The sequence below is a fragment of the Electrophorus electricus genome, chromosome 14 (assembly GCF_013358815.1).
Source record: "Electrophorus electricus isolate fEleEle1 chromosome 14, fEleEle1.pri, whole genome shotgun sequence".
Taxonomy (NCBI): Eukaryota; Metazoa; Chordata; class Actinopteri; order Gymnotiformes; family Gymnotidae; genus Electrophorus; species Electrophorus electricus.
The window spans coordinates 15,180,001-15,193,089 of record NC_049548.1 but is presented as its reverse complement, the minus strand read 5'-3'; the positions used below and the strand labels follow the sequence as shown (position 1 = coordinate 15,193,089).

The following is a 13,089-nucleotide window of genomic DNA, read 5'->3' as shown; positions in this document are numbered from 1 at the left end:
CAGTAGCACATTGTTTTCTCAGTTTCCATTACTGTCACAGAATCACTCATCTCGGCATAATCTGAAAATAAATAGGAAAGGAAAGGAAAACATACACAGCCCCTATGAAAGTACAGGCATTATGGTTTTATAATCTCTGGAATTAGATTTACAACACTTTCAAGTTAAGACTAACAGTGTGTGATTGTATTATTTTTCATTATGCTAGACAGGTGCACTTTAAAGACCAGAAAAATATTGAATTAGAGTACAATGCTCTTTCCTCCACTATCATACATGCATGCAAATATTGTTCACACACACAAGTACATAGTAGCGCTGAAACTAACAGTCAGATAATCTATTGATTATTGGAACGAATAATTGAGCGTTTGGATTATGTATAGAACATAGCAAAGTATAGAAGTAACAAAACATAATCAAATTAATAAAACCATCCCTCTAAATTTAAAAGCAATAAACAAGAGGGTGAGAGGGTGAGTAAAGAAACGTGCAGTCTGTGGAACTGGCAACGCTCCTCTTTGGACTGCATTTGAATGAGTAGCATTACTCTTTTAATAACAAATATGCCATTAAAAATCTATATTCAAGCTATATTTTGGTTTTTAAAGTCTAGAATGTTGTGTAGATATTGAAATGTATATTGAAATGCATTCTAAAAAATGTTTCCCAAGTGTCCAGTTGTACAGCTTCACGATAAATGTGTGTTATTATAGGTCTGCAACTTTCCTCCAAAAGACAGGTGCAAATGAGATCAAACAATTCATAACTTATCTGAATATTTTTTGTCTAGCTAGCTAATTAATTTAAAGAGATGAGTCTTCATCATCCAGAGTCAATGTGCCTCCTTTTCAGATGCTCCAGCTCACATGCCAGGCAAGGTTCGGTTCAGAACCTTTTTGTTTGAATTAACAGTGAAATGCTCCCACACTTTTGGCAGTGAAGGTGTTCACATTGAACTATTGTTCAGTTCATTACAGTACACGGTAATGCCTACACGTCAGAGCATTCTGAGCCAACGTGAAAAACACACATGATGTCACCAACTAATCCACAATAAAAATTGCTGGCAACTAATTTTATTACTGAGTTTAGTTGATTATGCTGATTGAACCCCGATTACACACACAGACACACACATACGTGAGCTTGCAGACATACAGAACAACTTGTCAGTGTATGTCACAGGTGCATATGGGTGCATGGGACAGAGAGAGAGAAAGAGAGAGAGAGAGAGAGAGAGAGAGAGAGAGAGAGAGAGAGAGAGAGAGAGAGAGAGAGAGAGAGAGAGAGAGAGAGAGCGCAAGAGAGAGCCTAAAGGAAAGAAGGCCTGTTTAGGCTATTATTCACCACATTATCTCTCCTCTAAAATACAAAACTGCTCTCAGATTCATAATTTTAGATCATAATAACAATCATAATAAAAATACCAAAATGTAGCATGCTTTTGCTGCAGTAAATTAACTTCTTGCTTTAGACATTAACTAAGATGTTGAAAAATATGAAGATGAAGATGATAGCATACTGACACTAATGTTACCTTGCTAGTATGAAATGCTGTCAAATTCTCTAATTTTCTCCCTCATATGCTGGAAATAATCCTTCACATGAATGTGAGAGGTTAAAGTAGTGAGTGAGCATTTATTAGTAAGAGGTAAAATGGTGAATGTGAGTTGATTCTGTGTATGCCAAAGAACCACTGTGGTGAATGTGAAGCTTGAACAATGGCTGAATGGCCAGAACCTCACAGCTCAGTATGGTCAGTGTGGTGACGCAGAGATCAGTTTGTATGTGCGTCAGAAGCCGGACTGGATCGGCAGGAGCACAGCACAGCTCCATGCAACACCAAAGGAAATGATGATGCATACAGATAACTCTCCATCTCTCCTTCACTCTCTTTCTCTGACACACACACACATGCGCGCACACACACACACACACACACACACACACACACACACACACACACAAATACACGTTCCTTAGGCCTGAGAGACAGAATTTGTATGGGAACCGCTTGGCAGACATTAGATGTTCCAACTAGGCAGCTGACAAATGCCCTGTAAAATAGTAAAGAGGAGTAGTGTTTACGAGATAGACTGGTTGCTATCAAATTAATTATGTTTCTGGATATTAAGAAAAATGAGATAAATGAAAAGGTGAAACTGCAAGGTTAATAAGTTGAGACTACCATTTTGCAATCACACATATTCATAAACACACCACCTAAACAGATTTAGAAGGATGGTGAGAGTATACATACGTTAGACAACTTTCACTAAAATCATTTAGCTTACATGCAGACCACAAAACCCACAGATTTGTGCAAATGCATTTCTACTTGGTCCAGCATCCCACTGCACTCAAAGGGCAGTTAAGAAGGAAGGAAGGTAAGGAATAGTACAAAGAAGGGAGACATGGATGATTCCCTTATTTAAAAGAAAAATACATTTTTATCAGAAATCTAATGTAGTAGTTAGTTGGCAGCTTTTGATCCCAAGAGATCATTTGTACCTGTTGGCACTAACATTTTGGGTACAGGACTTCATGTGGGCTCTCTTGTCATCAGCTTGTCATCAGTGTGGTCTACTACCACAAGAGGCCCTTCTTCACTTCCTGTTTCCAGGCATTCCTGTCTGTGGCAACCGACTGTCAAATGCTCATGTTGATGTCACGGACTTGGAGGTCCTATTTGCACAAATTCTTGTTGGTTGCGTAACTAGGGTCTTTTGTTAGCCTCTTTTCAGATGATGGTCCCCGACAAAGAGCCCCTTGGGCATCTGACTGTTGGCCATGCATGAGATGTGAACCAACCGGTACATACATCTGCTTAAGGAAGGTGAAGATTAAGGCGATGTCTGCCCACTCAAGCACTGCATTGTTGGTGACCTTCTTTCTATAAGTGATGCCAAGCATATGGAAATTGTTGATCTGCTTTTATTGTTTAGTGGACAGTATCCAAATCTTGCTGGCATACAGCAGGGTTCTCAGGACACAGGCAACGTACATCTGGACTTTGGTGTTCACTGAGAGCTTGGTGTTGGCCCATACTCTCTTGGTAAGTCCAAGATTCAAGAGGGATCCCATCCTCCTTGGAGTTAGGTTGAAAAAGGTTGAACACCTTGGTAAGGTCGATGATGGGATCCTGTTACCCTTATTCTTGCACATAACCTCATGTCTTGTGGTGCACTGCCCTCCCTCTATCGCTAGCAGAGGATCGGTGTGGGTCTGGAATGAGCGTACACTTTGGCACACTTCAGAACCTCTGGTGGAATAATGTTTTTACCTGGTGCCTTACTGGAAGAGAGTGCTTTCAAGGCTTTACTAAGTTCTTTGAGAATGGGCTCTGATTCAAGTTTGGTCAAGATGAACAATGGCTCAATGTTTAGGGCTTTCTCAGTAAAAACAGTTCTACAGCTCTGAGTAATATTCTACAGCTCTGAGTACTGCTTTACCCAGTGCGCCATCTTATTTTGTTTGGCGCTTAATGACCAATCTTGATGCCATCTTCAGTGGAGCTGTCTTGTTCTAAGGTGATCTGATGGGTTTTTGGATCATGTTGTGCATCCCTCTGATCGTAGAGCAAAGATGGATCCCTTAATCACTGGCACTTAGTCTAGCAGTTTGCTAAACCTTACTTTGAGAAGCCCACAGCATTTCCAGGTTCCTCTCATTTCAAGAGGACTTGCACACTTCTATTGATTTCCTCTTCTTCTCGATCAGAGACAGCTTTTTAGAGTGAGCCTTGAACCAAGTGGCCTGAATTTCTTCATCTCAAAGATATACACAGGAATGTTGCAGACAATGTCCCGCAAATGTTCCCATATCATGCAGATGTTAGCATTGTGTGGGCCATGTAGGGATTCCTCAAAGACTTTGCTGAACTCAGCTACCCTTGCAGGTTCACAGGTCTTGATTCCCTCCTTCTAGAATGGTTGCGGTCATCTCAGCTGAAGCCTCATATTACTGCAAGGGAGTGGTCAGTGTCAGAGCTTGCACTCTGATTACTGCATATTGTCTTGACATTGTAGCTTGTAGGTTTCTGCACCTTGTGACAATGAGGTTGAGTTGATGCTAGTGCTTGGACTAAGGTGTTTTCATTAATTTTTCCTGTTCTGAGCTAACCCAAGTAGTGGGGGACAATTGTAGTCATTATTGCCAACTCTACTGAAGTCACAGAGAATTAACTGTAGTTCTTGATAGGGGATCTCACTGATGGTTGCCCTGTCCATTTCAGAACTTACCCTTAATTCTTGAGTAAGGGTTATATTAGCTGTGTTGGCACTGAAGATGTTAACTAGACCCACTATTGTTCAAAGCTGAGCCTTCGTTTCCTCAGTTGTTGGTATAATCAAGCTAATCTGGCTGTTTCTGATCATGAAGCCTACACTGTGATCCCTGGTGTTATGTGACAGCTATCTGTGCCTGGGGAAGGAGAAGTCTAACTTTCAACAGCTCGCAGTAGAAGAAAGCTTTACTGCCTAAAGGGCAATGATAGACATCTGCATTCTGCACAGTTTGTTGTTAATAACAGTGGTCATGCAGGCATACCTGATGTCCTGCACGTCTTGTGTAAGGCCAGGTGTCATGGTCCTCACATTCCAAGTGCTTGATTCTTACAGTGTTTCTTGTTTTTGCATGGTGTCAGGGTTATCAATCCACCTGTCCTCAAATCATGGTTGAGTCATGTGCCTGGAAAATATTGGTACTTTCATTAGATTTCCTCAGGCAGATTGGGCTCATTATGCTTGTCTGGCAGTCTAACCAAACCTCTGTTGTCTTAGGGCTATACCCACATGGGGGGAAAAACAGCAACCACAGTTCCAGTGGAGCTAGTGGATAGTGTTAAGGCAGTACCTAATTGTCTTGGGATTGAGGCAGGTAGTAGCTGCCTATTGAGATCTGGGAATCTCTCCCACGATTGCAAGCAGCCTACGGTGCCTCATTCAATGTGTGATTGGCCAGGCAGAAACAGACGCTTATGGATATAAAACAAGAGCTTTATTAGAGTTCAACTCAGTGGTAGATAAATAAACCAGGGTCAAAACAAAAAAATCAAAACACTCAAAGTGTGTTAGGCCAGTGGAAGAACTAGTGAGCGAGTTTTGTGCCATTTCTGCCCAAGGTAGGAATTTGGACCAGTCTGATGGATTATTCATACAAAAACATAGCAGGATTTTTTTTTGTTCTTGTTTAGTTCGCTCACATTTGTCCATTTGACTGTGGGTGATAACCAGATGTGAGGCTAACGGCTACCCCTATGTGTTCAAAAAAAGAAAACCAAACATGAGACATGAATTGAGGTCCCCTATTGGATAATACTTCCTCCGGGATGCCAAATATATACAGAACACTTGGGTGAACGATGTTTCAGCAGTTTGGAAGGCTGTGGGTAGGCTTGGGAAAGCAATGAACCTCACACCTCTAGAGAACCTATCCACTACAGTAAGGATTGTAGTATTACCTTCGGAACAGGGGAGGTCAGTGACGAAATCCAAGGCAATGTGAGACCAGGTTCTTTCAGCTATGGGAAGCGGCATGAGTTTTAGGAGAGACTTAGGACTCTTAGGAGTCTTTGGAGTCTTACTTTGGCTGCAGATAGAACATGATCAAACATATCGGTGAATGTCGCTTGTCATACTTTCTCCCCGGTTAGCCAGTAGCTGACAAGTATGTGTTTCCCCCGGATGACCCATAGCAAGGGAGGAATGAGCCCAGGTTATTAGACGGTTCCAGCAAGAGGCAGGTATGTAACGTTTGCCTGCCAGACATTCCGTTGGGGTGACAGTGCCTTGTGTGGCTTATCAGATTTCTTCATCTATATCCCATCTTATAGACACCAGTTGCACCCAGGTAGGTAGGATGGTTTCTTTATCTCCCAATTTCTCCTCATTCTGCCCTAGGTGAATATGGGACAGGGCATCAGGTTTCGTATTGCGAGTTCCTTGGCGGTACATAATCTTGAAGTTAAAACTTGAAAATAATGACTAATGGGCTAGACGGGGGTTCAATCATTTGGACGTACGCATATTCCCCAGATTCTGATGGTCAGTGATAACTAAAAAGGGATGATTAGCCCCCTCTAGCCAATGCCTTCACTCCTCCAAAACTAGTTTAATGGCCAACAGTTTGCAGTCTCCTATACCATAGTTTTGTTCCGCTGGGGATAATTTTTGTGAGAAATATGGCACTGGATGTAGTTTGGTTTCATTGTCTCTGAGAGAGTACAACTCCTACATCGATGTTCGAAGCATCAGCCTCTACTACAAATGGGATTGTCGGATCAGGATGGCTAAGTATGGGAGCAGTAGTGAAAGCTTTCTTTAATCGGATGAATGTTTGTTCAGCCTCTTGATTCCAACAAAGCTTGGTTGATGCTCCTTTTAGAAGCAATCCTCCTATCTTTTTATCATCCATTGTGATTCCCCCATGGCTGACTACATATCCCAGGAAAGTAGTAGAATTAGTATGGAACTCGCATTTCTCCCCTTCCACATAAAGTCCATTCTCAAGGAGAGTCTTCTACACAGATCTCACATGTCGTACATGGGTCTGAAGATTGGATGGGTAGATGAGGATGTCATCGATATATGCAATAACAAATCTCCCTATTTCTTATCGAAGGAAGTCGATGATGAAGGTTTGAAACACAAACGGAGCTACACTCAAACTGTATGGCATCACTTTGTACTCATAGTCACCCCTACTGGTATATAAGGTGGTCCACTCATCTCCCTTCTTTATACGTATAAGGTTGTAAGCACTACAGAGGTCTAATTTGGTGAAGAATTTTTCCTCTCATAGTTGTTCCAGGGCAACGGGGATGAGCAGTAGTGGATATGCGTATTTCTGGGAGATCTGACTGAGATTATGATAATCAATGCAGGGTAACAAGGTAGCTTTCTTTTTACTGAACATGCTAGCGAGGTCCTGGTATTCTTGAAGAGGGAAAAAGGCTTGGTCCTCAGCAGGACTCTCTATCGTTGTGGAACAGAGTTTAATCGCGGGTAAGGTCAAACAGTCCTTCTGACATTGTCTGTCCACTGAGTTATCTCCTTCTGGGGCCATGATTTGCTTGGGTTATGTTTTGCAAGCCAAGGTAGGCCCAGAATAACTGGGAATGACGAGGTTTTTAGGACAAGAAACGAGATGAGTTCAGAGTGGAGTGCGCTGGTGGTGAGTTTTACAGGTGCAGTGCAGAGAGATGTGGAACCAGTCCCTACTGGTGATCCATCAAGAGCGACCAGGTGAAGGGACTTGGGCAAAGGCTCCACTGGGACATCCAATTCTTGTACAAGACGGTCATGTATGAAGTTGCCCTCTGCCCCGGAGTCAACTAGGGCAGTAAAAATAGAGGATGGAGTGTGAGATCCAACATAGACAGGCAATATAAATGACTTAGCTACCATCCTTTGCTTGGGCAAGACCACTACCTTGGTTTGTGGTGTGGGAATCATGCCTTCTCTATGACTCAGTGACACAGATCTGTTGGGTCTAAGACGACACTCCCTGATAAGATGACCTGATGAACCACAGTAGAGACACAGACCCTCTTGGAACCAGCGCCACCACTCCTCTTCGGTTAAGTGAGAGGAATCACACTGCATTGGCTCCACCACGTGTTCTCGTCTAGGGTCTGATCTATTACTGGGATGGGGATAGGTGGAGTAAGTACTACTAGTTCTCCATGGTCTTTGTTTCTGAAGATAACGATCCAGGTGGAGGGCAAGAGCAAGTTGATCCAAATCGAGCTTAGTTAGCTCATGCAATACCTCCGAATTTAGACTGTTTTGGAATGTGACAAATAAAGCTGCATCGTTCCACCCACTACCAGCAGCCACAGTGTGTAACTCGCATGCATAATCAGCTATGGAACGGTTGCCTTGGCGAAGTTTAGTGAGCAATTCCCCACATGCTCTTCCTCCATGTAGGTGGTCAAAAACTGCCTTAAATTGCTCATAGGGCAATGTTTGTACACTCTCTCAGGTGGCAGTAGCCCAATCTAGCGCCTTGTTTGATAGACGAGAGGTAAGGAACAAAATATTTTCCTGGCTAGAGCAGGGTGGAATACTATTGAAATATATGGAGCATTGTAGCACCCTGACACCTTTCAGGGGAGCCATCGTATTTCTCGGGTTTACTCACGGGGAAGGTCAGTTGTGTACTGATGGCAGCAGCAGTGGATACCGGCATTGGGGTGAACCGGGTAGAGGCAGTCATTATTTGTAGCCTGGAGGTACGTTCTCTGAGACACTGCCCGAATTCAGACATTTGTGTCTGTTGATCCGCCTGTTTGGCGATTGTGTCCATCAACTGCGTGAAGCCCTTAAGCACCTGCTGGTGTTGGTTCAGTAGCTGACCCTGGTTGGTATGAGTCTCCTTCAAGGCTTCCGAATCCGCCGCCTGCATGGTGGCGGAGTATTCTGTGAGGGGCCTGGCAGAATCAGACGGTCGCGGATATAAAACAGGAGCTTTATTAGTGTTCAACTCAGGGGTAGCTGAATAAACCAGGGTCAAAATCAAAAGAGCAAAGTAAGGGGAAATCCGAATCATCGTGATAGAACAGTCCGTGTCAAAACCAGAAGAGCAATCCAAAAACCAGGCAGTAATTCCAAAAAAGGGGCAGGCAAAAATCAGCAACGAGAAATACAAAATCAGGGTACAGTACACAGGAAGATAATCAAAGAAAATAATGCTCTGTGGGCTTAGAGAATCTAGAGGTAATATTTCACAATTCACCAGCTCTGTTCCAACCTCAGCACACTCTCCCACCCCAAACTCTTTGGGACCCCAGCAGAAGCCGACCTACTCCTTGCAGTCACAATGAAAATATTCTCCACTGCCCTTCCACCAGTCCAGTTATTCCCACGCATACCACTCAGACTCAGGACACATAAACCAAACTGAAACTAATGGCCTTTGCTATGAAACACCAATCAAATCTGATGTTTTACCACAATGTTGCATTAAACCTTGTTGCATTATTTTAAAAGTACAGATCTCTTTTACATTTTCAGCATTTGGCAGAATTAGGTAAGGCATTTATCATATATTTTATCAGTATGACAATCTCTATGATCTATGGTAATCCAAGCTCTGACCTTGCTGTTGCCAGCACATTGCTCTACCTGCTATCCAAGTGAGCTGCAGGAGCATTGTACAGAATGTTACATACTTTTACAGAATGTGTTCTTTCATATCAGTAATAAAAATCTCAAAACAACCAAAAGGATATCATGGCTCCTATGGATTTTAGCAAAGCACTGGAATAAATCTGCCAGTCATGTAAACCTGTCATGTAAACCTGAGACACAAAAATAAATAAATAAATAAATAAATAAATAAATAGATAGACATTTTTATGTAGTTGAGACTGGCACTAGAATAGTCTGATATTTCTAGCCTATTCCTACATAATAGCAAAATCAAACACTTGCTCTATGCTGAGCACTTGGTTCTGCTGTAAGAACAAAAGTGTCTCATCTACAGAGATACTGGAAGGAAATGGCCTTTCATAGTCTGCTTGAAAATATCCCAGAAATATACCTTTCTATGGGTGTCCCACAAACAGGTAGCATTAATGAATAACTACAATATCTAAAACCACTTTATCATCAGCTTGACAATGAAAAGCCAAAAATGACAATGGGCTCAAGTAGTTTCACCTTGCCTAGAAAGCCTTTAATGAAAAAAAGGCCAAAAAAGGATGATGTGCTATTAAATCATAATATGAGAAAACTTATATTCATATTAAAATCAATTTAATTCAATAATAAATCCTGTTTATTTATAGGTGAGTAAAATACAGGGTCCAAAGCTAAATCCTCTTTTCAAATTCAGGAGGACATAAAAATGTTTTTAAATCTGCAGTATTCAATTTCTGAAGACTTAGACTTAGACTTCTAGACTTAGCCAATGAAGGACAATCAATCCCATACCCTCCATCCAAACCTTGCTCCAAAATCTCTCCCTCCCTCTAAAGAAGTGGACATCCTTTACACCTCGTATGCCTAGTGCTTACTCTCCCATGTGCAGTAGGCACACACATAATAATTAATAGGCAAGGAGTACTGCATCCTGTAAAAATCCTTCCTTGGTTAAGACACAGACCAAGCTGATTACAGGGCACAGGGAAGTCACACAGACCTGTTTCTGTTCTCAGAGCACCTACAGTAACCAGAACTAAAGACAGTTTAGTTGCGTTTGTGAAATAAATTGCTAGCATCAATTTTAGGGCAGATGAAATACCTAAACTCAACTAAAGACAGAATTCTTCTGGCCAACTCTGAAACAAACTGGAAGCATAGTCAGTTTATTTTTTAATTTTCCTTTTATCCAGAAACCAACAGCAGGGGTCAAAATACTGGCAGGCAATGTCATCACAGGAAACTCCATTTTTCTTGTTGTTGTTGTTGTTGTTACTGTTGCTGGTAATGGACTGTTACATAATATATATAAGTAATTTTGACAAGCAAATACATAGGACTTTAACATAATGTGGAACTGATTAAAATATGTTAATAATAAAGTTTTTTTTTCCATTCCTATTTTAGCTTTTTCTTGTTGATTTATTATTTCATTTTTACATTTTTACTGGACCTTGGTCATGGTATGATCCAGATAATAACAAGCAAGTGAATAAATATCTGTTACTATTTTTGTTGACAAAATTACACTGGAATTTCAAATGTTTTTATATACTGTATAGTGCTACTTTTAAGGTTTACTATTAAACATAGTGTGAGTTAATATTCATATCCTGTATATATGTATTTAATAAATGTATTTGCATTATGAACAGAATTCTCCCCAGAAAATTAGCATCAGTGGGCTTTTTTCTACTGTAAAAATGCACAAAAGAGAAATAAAATTAAATGACTTCTGTGTTAAAATTACTATTGTATTCTGACTGCCATCCCAATAAATAGCTAATAAAATAAAATGAGAGTGGGATAATGAAGACATGGGTTTTTGCAATTGACAGTGCTAGAAGAAAAGGGCGAGGCTTTAATCAACATGATGAGGAGAGGAGGTATTAGCACAAAGAGTCAGGAAGCAAAGATTAACAGGGTAACTGACAGAATAACAAAAAGGTACAAATACAAGATCTGAGAGGAAGAAAAATAAAGAAAAAGACAGAAAGAACAAATTGATATTTTAAATATGAAATTCTAAGCAGTGTCACGGTATGCTCCCCCTCCCACTGATCACGTGGTATGGCCCGCTATATGCAGTGGAAGTTTATTGCAGTTTATTGTTGACTGCGACTGCCTCCTTGTTTATTGTCACACCCCCTAGTTAAACACACACCTGCACCTTGTTCTTTGTTTTCTTTATGTTTACATTTAAACACCTGTGGTTGTACCATGTAGTTGGTCATTGTAGGTGTTAGATTTTCATGTTCATGTTCATGTTCATTGTTAGCTCGTAAATTCTTGTTAATTAATGTCTGTGTTGAGAGAGGTCTGTGTGTCCTGATCCTTGCCCTGCAGCACAAATGGACAGAATCATGAGACTAAGAAATGTTAAGCTCCAAATCAGATGAATTCAATCAAACATTTTTTTTTCTCCCTATTGAAAAATCTATTCTGAAAAAAAACCTGAAACCCTAATTCGGCTTAGTGTAGCTCTACAAATTATAGAAAGATTGAGTGGTAAAAACAGACCATGTTACTGATTTACTGGATTTTGAAGAAGCGTATTATTTTCATTATTTTATTATTTCAAAGCTGACTGTCCACAGAACTGAAATGCCACTTTCCCCTTTAGCAACACTTCTTAGTACAGCATGGTTTCTCTTTAGAACATTTTTGATGCCACCAATGCAGTACATTCTTCAAAAACTAAAACGTAATTAGCTGTATTTCATATATGAGATTTTAAAAAAAGGATCAAAAACGTAATACCATTCACAACATACGGTGAGTTTTTCACACTTTAGAGATGAATTTTCTTTTTTTCCGTAAGTTTCCACTGAGTATGTTAAAATAAATATCCTGCTTAATCTGGTTCTAAGCAAGAAGACCAGTCATCCAGTGTGCTTGGCAGTGACACGAAGGAAGTAAATCACAGTTCCTTGATTCAGTAAATTTAAATTAACTTTTTTTTTTTTTGACAAATACACTTGTATTTGACATATGCAGTAGCACAACCAAAGTTCCAGTATATACTATTAACTAGAAATCAAAGCTACTGGGAAAAAGGGACAGCCATTTTAGGGCTTTTCCACTTACAGCTACTTTTACCATTATATGGTACTTCCCACTTGTACACATCACTACATGGTTTTCAAGGTCCTTGCGGTACACCACTTGTTCCTTTTCCAGCCATATCCCTTATCTCAGGACAAAACTGAACTAAAATGATAAATCTCAGAACATGCTCTCTCCCTTCTCTTTCTTGTTATGCATTCCACAGCACAAGATATGAGTAGGTGGAGAAATGTGGAGAAATGATAATTAGGTACATTTTAAATCAAAAACACTCACCAAACCTCCTCCAAACAATCATATGGTCTCTTCTGAATTTGTTCTATATCTAGAGGCAAGGTTAAGACAGACATTCAATATGCATACTGGCTAAATGTATAATAGAATATACGTATGAAATCATCAATCAAGACAGATATTATATATGTAGCATAATCTCATCCATAATAAATACTGAACCAGTCCTAGGAGAGAATCCATCATGCAGTAGTAATGTTGGCAAGGGTAGCACATCTGAGAAAACACCTAAAAGTTCTGAATATAAAGTGTAACATACTGTACTGTCTTACAAATAAATGAATGAATGAATAAATGGGAATAAGTCAATAAATAAGAAATAAATAATAACCTACATATTAACATTCTCACAAAACATTTTCACATGCACCCATCATGTGCAAGATATAAGCAGACAATTAATATATAAACAGACCATCATCTGTAAACTATGAACATATATTAAGAATAGACTGGAAGAAAATGATGCATCAAACTGACACCAGTCTGCCTTGAGCTAATAAATATCCAACTAATAAATATACAATATATAGACATCAAGGTCTTAGGACTTTGTGAGCAATCAGTAATAAGATTAATGGAC

At 40.1% G+C, this 13,089-nt stretch overlaps 1 protein-coding gene across 7 annotated transcripts in view; it reads right to left on the bottom strand.

The window, feature by feature from the left end:
- The window catches only part of tanc2b (tetratricopeptide repeat, ankyrin repeat and coiled-coil containing 2b), a 123,888-nt gene that overhangs the window by 75,930 nt on the left and 34,869 nt on the right, over nucleotides 1–13,089 (bottom strand). Inside the window, exon 2 of one of the 7 annotated variants that reach the window (XM_027005092.2) lies at nucleotides 4,552–4,692. The exons of the other annotated variants lie outside the window; for them this stretch is intronic. The gene's annotated coding sequence lies outside the window, so the exon portion shown is untranslated. The remainder of the gene's footprint in view (nucleotides 1–4,551; nucleotides 4,693–13,089) is intronic. 7 annotated transcript variants of the gene reach the window in all.